Below are 12111 nucleotides of genomic sequence, written 5' to 3' on the forward strand. Positions count from 1 at the left end.
GGCATCACCAACTCGATGGACATGAGTTTGAGTAAGCTCTGGGAGTTGGTGATGGACAGGGAGGCCTGGTGTGCTGCAGTCCATGGGGTCACAAAGAGTTGGTCACGACTGAGCAACTGAACAGAACTGAACTGAGCGACTGAACTAAACTGTCTTATTTACGGATAAGAAACACTTGCTATCTTCAGAAACATTGCTTTGGCTATTTCTTTGGCAGTTTCTGGCATAGGAGCCATGTTCTCTGCAGGCAAGCACTGGTGGTTTGTAAGCCCTGCTATATTGCTATTTTAATCTGCAAAGTATTGCATTAAAGTCTTTCATTCAAGCAGGCTTTTAAGAATGTAATTGTAGCTATTTTATCTTGTTTGAACATCCTATATATAAGTACGTGACAAGGCAATTCTGAAATCCTTTGTCTGTCTTTCTTTGCATGGAGAAAAATGATGAAGGTATCCTTGTTATCTCTCAGTTTACAGTTAGTAATTCTGCTTCATTAGGCTGAATGGTAATTATTTTCAGAAAACACAACTGAAGATTCATGGCCTAAATGAAACTAAATAACTAAAATCCAAAGGCAGTTTTAGAGGTTAAGGTTATTTTATTTAATGTTATGAATCTTAGAACACTATACAGTTCTACAAAGATTAGAATTATGATAATCTCCATTATTTTGCCTTGTTATTTAAATTTTAATAAAGACTGTGGATTCAAAAAAGATGACAATCTTCCTAAAATTTTCTAGTTAATGCTGTCTCTCTATTCTCTCTATATTAGAAGTTTCTTAATTTTTCCCATAACATATAGAGCTTTCAAAATCTTCATTAACATTTTACTCTACAAACTAAAAATATACATTTAGACTTCAACTGAGTAATAGGAATTAAAAATCCAAAGCATACACTATTTTTCTTTTGCTCTGAGTTACATTAAAAAGCTTACCTATATTTGAAAGTACATGTGCATGCTTGTGTACTCAGTTGCATCCATTTCTTTGTGATCCTATGGACTGTAGCCTGCCAGGCTCCTCTGTCCATGGAATTTTCAAGGCAAGAATACTGGAGTGGGTTGCCACTTCCTTCTCCAGGGGATCTTCCCAACCCAGGGATTGAACCCATGTCTCCTGCCTTAGCAAACGGATTCTTTACCAGTGAGCCACCTAGGAAACCATTCAGATATTAATTATGATCCTGAATGATATGTCATTCTATTATTGACATTGTTAAGCTGAGTAGATTTGATCATTACCTCTGCAGTCACTTGCAAATTGATCATATGCAAGTTCAGGAGGCTAGAAATGATGTTAAAGTTGGCATTCTGTCACTCAGAATGCCAGAAGGCATTTGAACTTTCAAAAATCAAAGCTGATGCCAAAAACAGATTTCGGGGAAATATTGTGGCTGAAGTCAAGCTTTAGCACAATTCTCATTCCTAGGGAAAGTGGAGGACAAGGCATTTAGGAAGGAAGAAAAGGGTACCTATCATAGGCAGCTACAATAGACAGAAATAAATTTTTTGCTCAAATTAACAGGGAATGTAGAACTAGGCCAGGAATAGGATTTGATAATTAGGACTATAACACATTCTTATCAATTAAGGGGAAACTTAAGTGAGAACCAGCCTTTATGAAAAGTCTACTAAATATCATACCTATGGTACTTATTTTCCACGTGCAGCCTAGATGTCTGTTAGTCTGATGGGCCCTGCTAATTAGCCGTTGTCCCACAACCCGCCCCTACTTCCATCAGTGGCCCCGCTTATTTGCAGGAAACACCCAAAGGTGTGGGTCCCATCTTCCTTCTGTTGGTTGGTAGCTTGTGTCCATGGACATTGCATGGGAGAAGACTCACTACCCAGCATGGGATTGCCCAGGGCTCTGCCAAGGACCCTGCCTCTGGGTTCAGTCAGATTCCAACTAAGTGGTGTTTGCTATGGGTTTGCCAAAAGCAGCTTTCTATATGTTTGAAAGCCCCTCAAATCCTCCTTGAACTCTCAACTTTTAGGCTCCTAAGAGACTGAAAACTAGTCTGAAAACTACTCACTATTCTATCACCTTTCAACTTCTTGGGTTTTTTTCTCCCATTACTCAGCTCTTCTCATAAAAACATTCATCCACCTTCTTTCAGTTTAAAAAAAAAACACCTTCAAATGCAGACAGAGATAAATCAATGCTAGTGTGCATAGAGGATAGAGGAGTGAGAATAGGATATTATTTCTAGCTGTTCCCAAGTTTGAATATTGTTCTGATTTTCTATAGCTGCATAGCAAGTTGCCACAAGTTTAGTGGCTTCAAACAATCCCCATTTTATTATCTCATAGTTCCATAGGTCAAAAGTCCAGGTGAGCTCCACCGGGCTCTCTCCTTAGGGTTTCACATATTTTCTCTTCTGTTATCTGCTGGAGAAAACTCTGATTTTAAAGTGCTCATGTGATGAGATGAAACTCACTCAGATAATCTCTTCCTCGGCAAATGATATCTCATCACAATCACAGATTTCATCCCTACTCAAAAGGGATGGGATTGCACAAGAGTGAGGTCATTGGGGGCCATTCTTAGAATGGTGCCTACCACATATGTATGTCAGAATTATCACTTTAATCAGAATTAAATGTAAAGATTCTCAGCCATCCCCCATCTTCTCTGAGATTCTGGTTTAGCAGAGCTGAGCAGAGCTCAGAATCTTTTTGCTTCACAGGGTCCCAATGTGATCCTGAGGTAGTCTTTTCTGGGAGAGAGAAAGGATATTAGTAAGTAGCCTCAATGGGTCTGCAACATGTATACCATCTTTTGTCTTCCCTATAGCTCTTTCAGATAAGTCTTATTTTTCCTCCACTTTAGAGGAGAGGAAACTGAGATACAAAAAGTCTAAGTAATTTATTCAAGATCTCAGAGTAAGTGAAGAGCTCAGGATGTATAGTTTACAAAACTGCATGGTTCCTCATTCTTTTAGAAATGGATTGGTACCTTGGAGTCTTCTGAGAGTCAGGCATGTAGACAAATTTAGAATAACCTGGATAGGATGTTGGGCTAGAATACTAAATTAAGGGAACTAACAGATATACTCAATACTAGATAAATTTGACTTATAGACCATGCAGGGAGACCACTCTAGAAAGGTAAGAATGATCCCTATGGGATTGAAGATAGAGAAAATGGAGGAAATTTGAAAAACAATGGAAATGTGGGACCCTCTTCTCTCACCAAAGGCAACCCTTCATAGCCAGGGCGGAGATCATGGAAATTATGAAGAAGTGATTAGATCTGGAGCCTACTGTGCCAAGTTAATAGATGAGGGTTTTGTAATGCAACCCAGGATCTTTATCATAAGATCAAAGTAAGGCTGAGATGAGGGTAGTGAGAGACAGTGGTCGGGGGTGGGGTGAATGTCATACACAACCGGATGCAAGCCACTAGAGGGGATATACTGTTACTTTCTTGATGAGTCTGATGAACTTTAGACTCTCTGGGACAAAGGTCAACTTATCTTTTTCCTCTCCATTCCATCCTTTGGCTCCAAAAGCTTCTCCCATATAGCCACATGCCTTGTTTTTTCATACAGTTCAGGTTCCTGCTGAAGATGGGGAGAAAAAAAATTGCTGTTGGAAAAAAAACTGGTTGAAAAAATAAACCCAAGTTGCTCTTTTGTCTAGGTTTTTGGGAAACAAGGAAAAGGGATTCAAATAGCTCTGTTTTCAAATTTTAAACTTTTATTATTTCTGCTATTGCACACTCATCATTCACTATATTCCATGCATTTGTAAAGACTTTAATTGTCTTATCATTTTTATTGGATACTGAATATATATAAAGTAATAATTATAACATATGTGGAAGGCTTAAAGAATAACAATACTATGAACACCCATGAATTCAGTAGCTGGTTTAAAAATGGACAATTACAATACCTTTGTAGTCAAGCCCACTCTGTGTCTCCTTGCTCTCATCCCTCTCTCTTCTCAGAGGTAACCACAATCCTGAATTTTATATTTATTATTCCCTTGTTTTTCTTTATGATCTTATCACATATCAGTCTCTAACCAATATGTTGCTTGGTTTTCTGTATTTTTGAACTTTATGTAAGTAGAATTATACTGAGTCTAGTCTTCTGTGACTTTTTTTTGCTTACCTTGTGCTTTTTTGCTCACCTTGAAAGGCAGCCAACTTCATACCTAATATTCCATTTAAACAACAAGTCATTCTTTTATCAACCGATGTGGGTAAATTTCATTTTTTAAAAAATTATTGCAAACATTGCTGCTATAAACACTTTGCCTTCTGATATTTATTTTCAAGAGTTCTTCAGCAAATACACCTGGAAGTAGAATTGCTGGATTATAGGTTAGGTGCTTCTTTGAAATTGTCAAATTGTTTTCCAAATAGGTGGTATCTACTTCTACTTCCATTAGAAGAGCACATGAGTATCCCTTGTTCCTCATCTGCAATCAAAACAAATTTTTAAATATTTATTTATTTGTCTGCCCCGAGTCCTTAGTTTTAGCATGTGGGATCCTTAGTTGCTCTTAAGTTGCAGCATGAAGGATATTTAGCTGTGGTGTGTGAATTCTCTGTTGTGGGCATGTGGGACTTAGTTTCCTGCCCTGGGATCGAGCCAGGACACCTGGCATTGGAAGCCGGGAGTCTTAGCCACTGGATCACCAGGGAAGTCCCTCTGGCTGCTTTAAGTGACTATGCTTTACCTGGCTTTGGTTAATAGCTGCAGATATTTTTAGAAAGTACAACCAAAATTATATTAAAAATTTTAAATGAGTGCATAGAGGATTTATAAATTAGTCCTATACTCTTAGAATATGAAAAGTATTTTCCTGTGTAAACCATGTCAAACATGGTGATTAGTTTCTCTACCATTGAAGTCCTTAACCCACAACGTAGCTGAAATTCACTCATAAGTCTCCCTTGACTCTTGATGTCTCACTTCAGAAATCCTTTCCTTTTCCAAGGTCGTAAATATATCCTCCTGTTTGTTTTTTTTTTTTTTTTTTTTAGAATGCAACCATGGCCAAGAGGGATTTATTTCAGTAGTACACACTGATTTTTTTTTTTTTTTATAAATTTATTTATTTTAGTTGGGGGCTAATTACTTTACAATATTGTAATAGTTTTTGCCATACATTGACATGAATCAGCCATGGGTTTGTTTGTTTTATCAAAGTTTTATAGTTTTACTTTCTACATTTTAGCCTTCAATCTGTCTGGAATTTGTCTTTGTGTATGGTATGAGGTGAGGCTTGCCTGGTGGCTCAGTGGTAAAGAATCCACCTGCCGAGCAGGATATGCAATTTTGATTCCTGGGTGAGAAAGATGCCCTGGAGAAGGAAATGGCAACCCCCTCCAGTATTCTTGCCTGGGAAAGCACACGGACAGAGAAGCCTGGTGGGCTACAGTCCATGTGGTCTCAAAGAGTCAGATAAGACTTAGCGACTAAACAACAACAACAATGTGAGGTAGGGTCCAATTTTTTATTCAATATGGATAACCTGTTTGATAGGTCCTCCACTTCTCACTAGCGTGTAAGTCCAGCTGTGTTAGATAAGCTCCAAAGACAGCTATGATCAATTCCTTCCTCCTGGTATATATATATATACCACTTCATCCATCAGGAAGTAGGTTTATTTTCCTTTTCCTTGAATCTTAGTCGATCCTGTTACTGGATTTAACAAATAGTGAGAGGTCACTTGGAAGAGAACTGAACCCCAGCCAACAGTCAAGCACTAAGGTCCCAGCCAGGTGAGAGCAGTCTTTGCACTTGCCTGCCCAGTACAGTCACTAACCTGAATGAAGCTGCATGACTGAGGGGAGGTGAGACCAGCACAAGAACTGGCCAATCAATCCACAGAACTCTAAGAAATTATAAAACTATTGCTGTTTTAAGATCTGAAGTGTTGGGGTAGTTTACGACATAGCAACAGGTAATTGCTCTGTAACAAATTCAGTTTCTATATATGTTAGAGTCTGTTTCAGGATATTGGTCAGTTAGTCTCAATTACTATATAATAGAGCAAATATTCCCATTTTGTTCTTCTTATTCACATTTTCATATAATTTTCATATAATAGAATTGGGCTTCCCTGGTGGCTCAGATGGTAAAGAATCTGCCTACAAGGCAGGAGACTCAGGTTTGATCCCTGAGTCGGGAAGATCCCCTGGAGAAGGGACTGGCAACCCACTCCAGTATTCTTGCCTGGAGAATTTTATGGACAGAGGAGCCTGGTGGGCTACAAAGACCCCTTCATGGGGGCGCAAAGAGTCAGACACGACTGAGTGACTAATACACACGTACTATTAGTTTACACATACACACATGCACTCATATATATCTTTCTCCATTTATGTGGTCTTGTAAATTGGGGCATATTACATTTTTTGAGAATTTATTTGAGCAAATATAGATTTGAATAGAGCAGCATTAAACCTGAAGTGGTTAAAATCTGCACTCTGCCAACAGGAGCTAGGGGAAAAGAATTTTATACATCAGAGGTGGAAGCAAAGGAAAGAAATTATTTGATTGGCTATAGCTTAAGTGGCTGCATTATTTTGAGCAGTCTAGTTGGCTATTTGCAATTGGTAGTCTTAAGGTTTCAATTTCTTAAGCTTCAGGCATTACAGGCTTAGGTTCTAGTTTGCTTACACAAACTACTAAGGCACTAAAATCACCTTTGTATGATGTCTTCCTTGTTTAAGTCTTCCTTAATATTCAGTTCAGTTCAGTCACTCAGTTGTGTCCGACTCTTTGTGACTCATGGACTCCAGCACGCCAGGCTTCCCTGTCCATCACCAACTCCCGGAGCCTACTCAAACTCATGTCCATTGAGTCGGTGATGCCACCCAACCATCTCATCCTCTGTCATCCCCTTCTCCTCCCACCTTCAATCTTTCCCAGCCTCAGGGTCTTTTCAAATGAGTCAGCTCTTTGCATCAGGTGGCCAAAGGATTGGAGTTTCAGCTTTAGCATCAGTCCTTCCAATGAATATTCAGGACTGATTTCCTTTAGGATGGACTGGTTGATCTCCTTGCAGTCCAAGGGACTCTCAAGAGTCTCTCCAACACCACAGTTCAAAAGCATCAATTCTTCTGCGCTCAGCTTTCTTTATAGTCCAACTCTTACATCCATCCATGACTATTGGAGAAACCATAGCCTTGACTAGACGGACCTTTGTTGGCAAAGTAATGTCTCTGCTTTTTAATAAGCTGTCTAGGTTGGTCATAACTTTTTTCCAAGGAGCAAGTGTCTTTTTATTTCATGGCTGCAGTCACCATCTGCAGCACCCCCCCCCCAAATTTGGAGCTGATTTTGGAGCCCTCCAAAATTTAGTCTGCCACTGTTTCCACTGTTTCCCCATCTATTTGCCATTAAGTGATGGGACCAGATGCCATAATCTTAGTTTTCCAAATATAGAGTTTTTTTGTTTGTTTGTTTTCCCAGTGCATATAGGATATGTTTATACTGTCCTGTAGTTTATCAAATGTGCAATAGCATTATACTAAAGCAACAATATACTTACTTTAAAAATGTTTCATTGATAAAAACTTCTAACTTGTCATCTGATCCTTGTGAGTCATAATATTTTTGTTGGTGGAAGGCTTAAAATATTGAAGGAATTACCAAAATGTGACACAGAGCCATGACAAATATTGAGTTTTAAGCCACCTTTTTCACTCTCCTCTTTCACTTTCAACAAGAGGCTCTTTAGTTCTTCTCCACTTTCTGCCATAAGGGTGGTGTCATCTGCATATCTGAGGTTATTGATATTTCTCCCGGCAATCTTGATTCCAGCTTGTGCTTAATCCAGCCCAACGTTTCTCATGATTACTCTGCATATAATTTAAGTAAGCAGGGTGACAATATACAGCCTTGACGTACTCTTTTCCCGATTTGGAACCAGTCTGTTCCATGTCCAGTTCTAACTGTTGCTTCTTGACCTGTGTACAGATTTCTCAGGAGGCAGGTTGGGTGGTCTGGTATTTCCATCTCTTTAATTTAATATTAGATTTGTATATTCTCCATAGAGGTCTTACATGTCTTTTATTACATTTATTTCCTTTTTAAAGTTTTTAAAATTTTGTATGTGACTTGGTTTTGTGAATATATCTGATGTTCTGAGAATTTCAAACAAAATAATGAAGTCACAATGTAAGGAACAGATAAATAGAACAAATCATTATTTTTATAACATTCTACTAATACAAATTTCAAAATACTCAGTCTTTTCCTTCTTTTTCTTTTTTTTTTTTTTAACATAGCCATTATCTTCAGAAGCAGCTCTGTTGGACTCTGCCTAATCCTTTTTCAGTGCTCTATTGTGGAGGAATCTGTCTTTGAGGATTCTGACTTTAATTGTCCTGCTTCTTTATACTGTCCTCTTCTTAGGGAACTACTCTCTCAAAACCTTTACATTTATAGATGAAATTGGTATTAGATTTATTTCTTGGTAGTTTTGTTGCTGTTATTATATATCTTCTTTGTTCATTATATATAAATGCAATTTGCTATTGTATACTGATTTCATAACCAGAAATTTTGCTGATTTTCATTAATGTCTTAACTTTAACATCTTTATTTCTTTTCTCCCTTAATTTGCTTCTTTGTTTACTTGACTACAGACCTTTTTATATGTTTATTTAATTTCTTGTCTTGCTATAGAAAGTTGTGTCTATTCTATATTGGCTCTATATTTCCTTTTGAGCCTCTGTTTGAATCCCACTGGGTGTCTGAAAACTTGGTGATCTTGTCTACTCTTGCTAGGTTATGTGCAATAACAAACAACCACCAAGTCCCAGTGACTTACAGCCACAAAGGTTTAGTTCTTATTCATCTTATGTGTTATTCACTGGTCAGCTCTGCTACACATGTTCTTTATCGTGGGACTAGGTTGGAGAAAGTGCCCATTCCTGGGGTAGAGCAATACATAACTACTGGAAATCTCTTCAAGCTTCTGCTTATCCAAGCAGAAGTGCATACAACACCCCCAAGTACATTGCATTAGGCAAAACCAGCCATGTGGCCAAGTCTGATGTGTGTGTTTGGGGAGGAGGGTTGTGGTGAAGTATAATCAAATCACAGAGAGAGAAGAGAGAATGATGGGGAACAATGGTACAATCTTCATCACCTGCTTTTTTTGTTCTCTTTGAATAGTCTCCACACAGATTTCCTAAACAAGAGCTTTTGGTAACTAATTCAGAGCTGCCTCTGCCTGTCCCCAATTATATAGTACATCCAGTTCAAAACAGCTAAGCTGGGGGATTTGTTTATGCTTTGGTTATACATGCTGTTGTGTGCCTTTTGCATGTAGTTTTGTCTCACCTCAACTATTAGACTGAAGATGATTAAGAATTTGCTGGAAACAATGAAAACTACACATAAACACATACATCCAGTTGTGTTTACCATTTAAGGGATTTAAAACAAACAAAAAGAAACCCTCTCTGAATTTTGTTCATGAGCTGTAGATCCCTGCTATTTTTGCAATTGCCTATTAACATATCTATATTCTCAACCAGACTACACTGTGAGGTCAGGTAGCATCTGTCTTGTTCACTGTTATGTCCCAGTGACTAGTGCAACATTTGTTGTGTAATAGCTTTCCAAAAAAACAAAATGTGTGAGATGAACAAACTAAACTGGAATTAAAATACAAGGCTAGGGTCCCAAATTAAATGAATAAGGTCAAGTTAGTAAAGCTATAGTCATTAGAAGCCCAGGATAAATTAGAAATAATATTTATACTAAATCAATAGTCTTTAAAGATTGTCTGCTTTTTTTGTGTAAAGCCTATTGAACAACAAAAAGTGAATAGATTTTAGCTAGCTTCTAAGTCAGTGTAAGTGATCTGGTTTTCATTTTTTCCTTCAAGGGTTTTGCAGGCAGAACTTGTCAGGCTGGTAATGATTTTACGCCATGCCCCTTTGAGAACAGCACCATGTGAGAGTCCCCTAAAGGTAGACAAGCCTGAATGAATGAATGGGTGCTGGCAGCAAGAAAGAATGGTTTATGTCAAGGATATTTAAAAACCTCACGGCGCTTCCAGCCGGAGCCCAGGGTCGGGCAGTCCAGCCAGTCCTCAGTCATGGGGATCACGAGAAGAAGCAGCGGCCAGCTCGGTTCCCGACCGGTACCTTCCACAGTTCTAGGTCCGCGGACCCATGGCGAGGATCCCGCCTGTGGCTCCAGCCTTCTCCAGCTCCTCTTCCTCCTCCGCAGCCGCTTCCCTGTTAAGAACCCTCCTCTCCTATATACTCCGAACCACCAGCAGAGGGCAGGCCTGCTTGATCTCTGTGATGATGGTCCTTCTGCTTGCGGTTGTGTTTTCATAACAATGTTTTTCCACATGTAGCATGCTTCCTTTATGTAGGCACGTTTTCTCTATCACCTCCCCGTGATCAACGAAACAGCTATGTTGTCCTTACTTATTTATTCATACAATAAAGATTTATTATGTGCCTAATCTCTGCCCTGTACTAAGACTACAGTGGACACAAAACACAGTCCCTAGCTTCTGGAAGAATTCTACTAGGGAAGATAGTTAATTCAATGAGTAATTTTCAAAAATTATGATTTGGGTTATACTGGTTGAAATAGGTGGTACTAGGAGGGTAAGTGTAAGAGAATGGACCAAAAGTAGCCTAAGGAACTAGGGAAATTCTTTTAGGAAAGCAAGGTTTCTAGTGAGTTCTGAAAGGTATCTGAGTTAAGTAGACCAGGAACCACAGAGAGAGCATATAATTTATTTTGAGCAAGTCTTTGTTCTTGTAATGAGAGGAGAGAAGAGTGAGGATCTTGTTAAACTGGAGCTCTGGCTATACTATCAGGAAAGTAACAGTTCTTGGACTTCCCTGGTGGTCCAATGGCTAAGACTTCATGCTCCTAATGCAGGGGACCTTGGTTAAATCCCTGGTCAGGGAACTAGATACCACATGCCACAACTGAAAGATCTCTCGTGCTGCAATGAAGACCCAGTGCAGCCAAATCAATAAATATTTTAAAAAAGAAAAGTAACAGTTCTTGATTCACGGGCCTATTGTGAACTCATGATAGTGTCTGGCATAAAGTAGGCATTCATGTTGGCCCTGACTGTTATTCACTGGGATATTCAGCAATATCCTTTGCCCCTCAATTATTTTTCAGATTCAAAAATTCTCTGTGAATCAGAACTGTGCTAACCTAATGGACTTCAATCTGCTAAATTTTGTTTCAGAAACACAGCCACTTTTTGGCTTTGATTGTTGTTTATGGGTCTTATGTAGACAGCACAGGAGGATCTGGCTGAATTTCCCATGACAATGTGAGATGTACAGCTCCAAGTCACATAATGTAGTTACAAGTTGTATAATGTAATTTTTTCCTAATCCCATAAGAAATTCCATAGATAACATGACTACATGGATAGAAATAGAGTCCTTGTATCTTAAGATAGCAAATCACAGACTTATTTCAAAGTTATTGATGCACAGCACTTTGTAGTGTCTTATATTCCATCAGTTTTAATAGCATTTTCATCTCACTTGACAATGTAATCCCATCAGTCTCAGAGCTGCACAGTATCTTAAGTCATATAACTTTCTTTGACTGTTTAATGAAGATCTTTGTGGCTAAATTTTGGGGAGTGCTTTGAAGTCTCTTCCCAACAAACAGAGCAGTAAAAAAAGATGTACAGGGCTTAATTGAATGGTCTCAGGAAGCAAAAACTGAAAAATAAACAAATAGGCCTGACAGGAAACACACACACATGCACGCACACACACACAAATCTCTGAAAAGAAGAGGACACCTTTTAAATTACAAATTATTTTTGTTTTCTGAAATTATATTCTGCTCCAGAATATCAGTCAAATGCCCTCCTGAATTTTTAACGTTTCAAGTTTTAGTTTTCTAACTTGCCCATTATCTACTCCTTATCAATCTTTTTGATTTTCAAAGTATGCCAGAACGTTTTTTGGTCAGAATTTTCTTTAGAGCTATTAAAAAATAAAGTCATAGATTTTATACCAATTTTATTTACATCTACATACAGCTACATAGAAAAATACTGTGAGACACTACTCATGGGTCTCACTGGGTTCTGGCATTAAGGGAAGCTTTTTTTGTTGTTGTAATTTTT

The sequence above is a fragment of the Giraffa tippelskirchi genome, chromosome 4, assembly GCF_054371585.1.
Source record: "Giraffa tippelskirchi isolate mGirTip1 chromosome 4, T2T-mGirTip1v1.2.pri, whole genome shotgun sequence".
Lineage (NCBI taxonomy): Eukaryota > Metazoa > Chordata > Mammalia > Artiodactyla > Giraffidae > Giraffa > Giraffa tippelskirchi.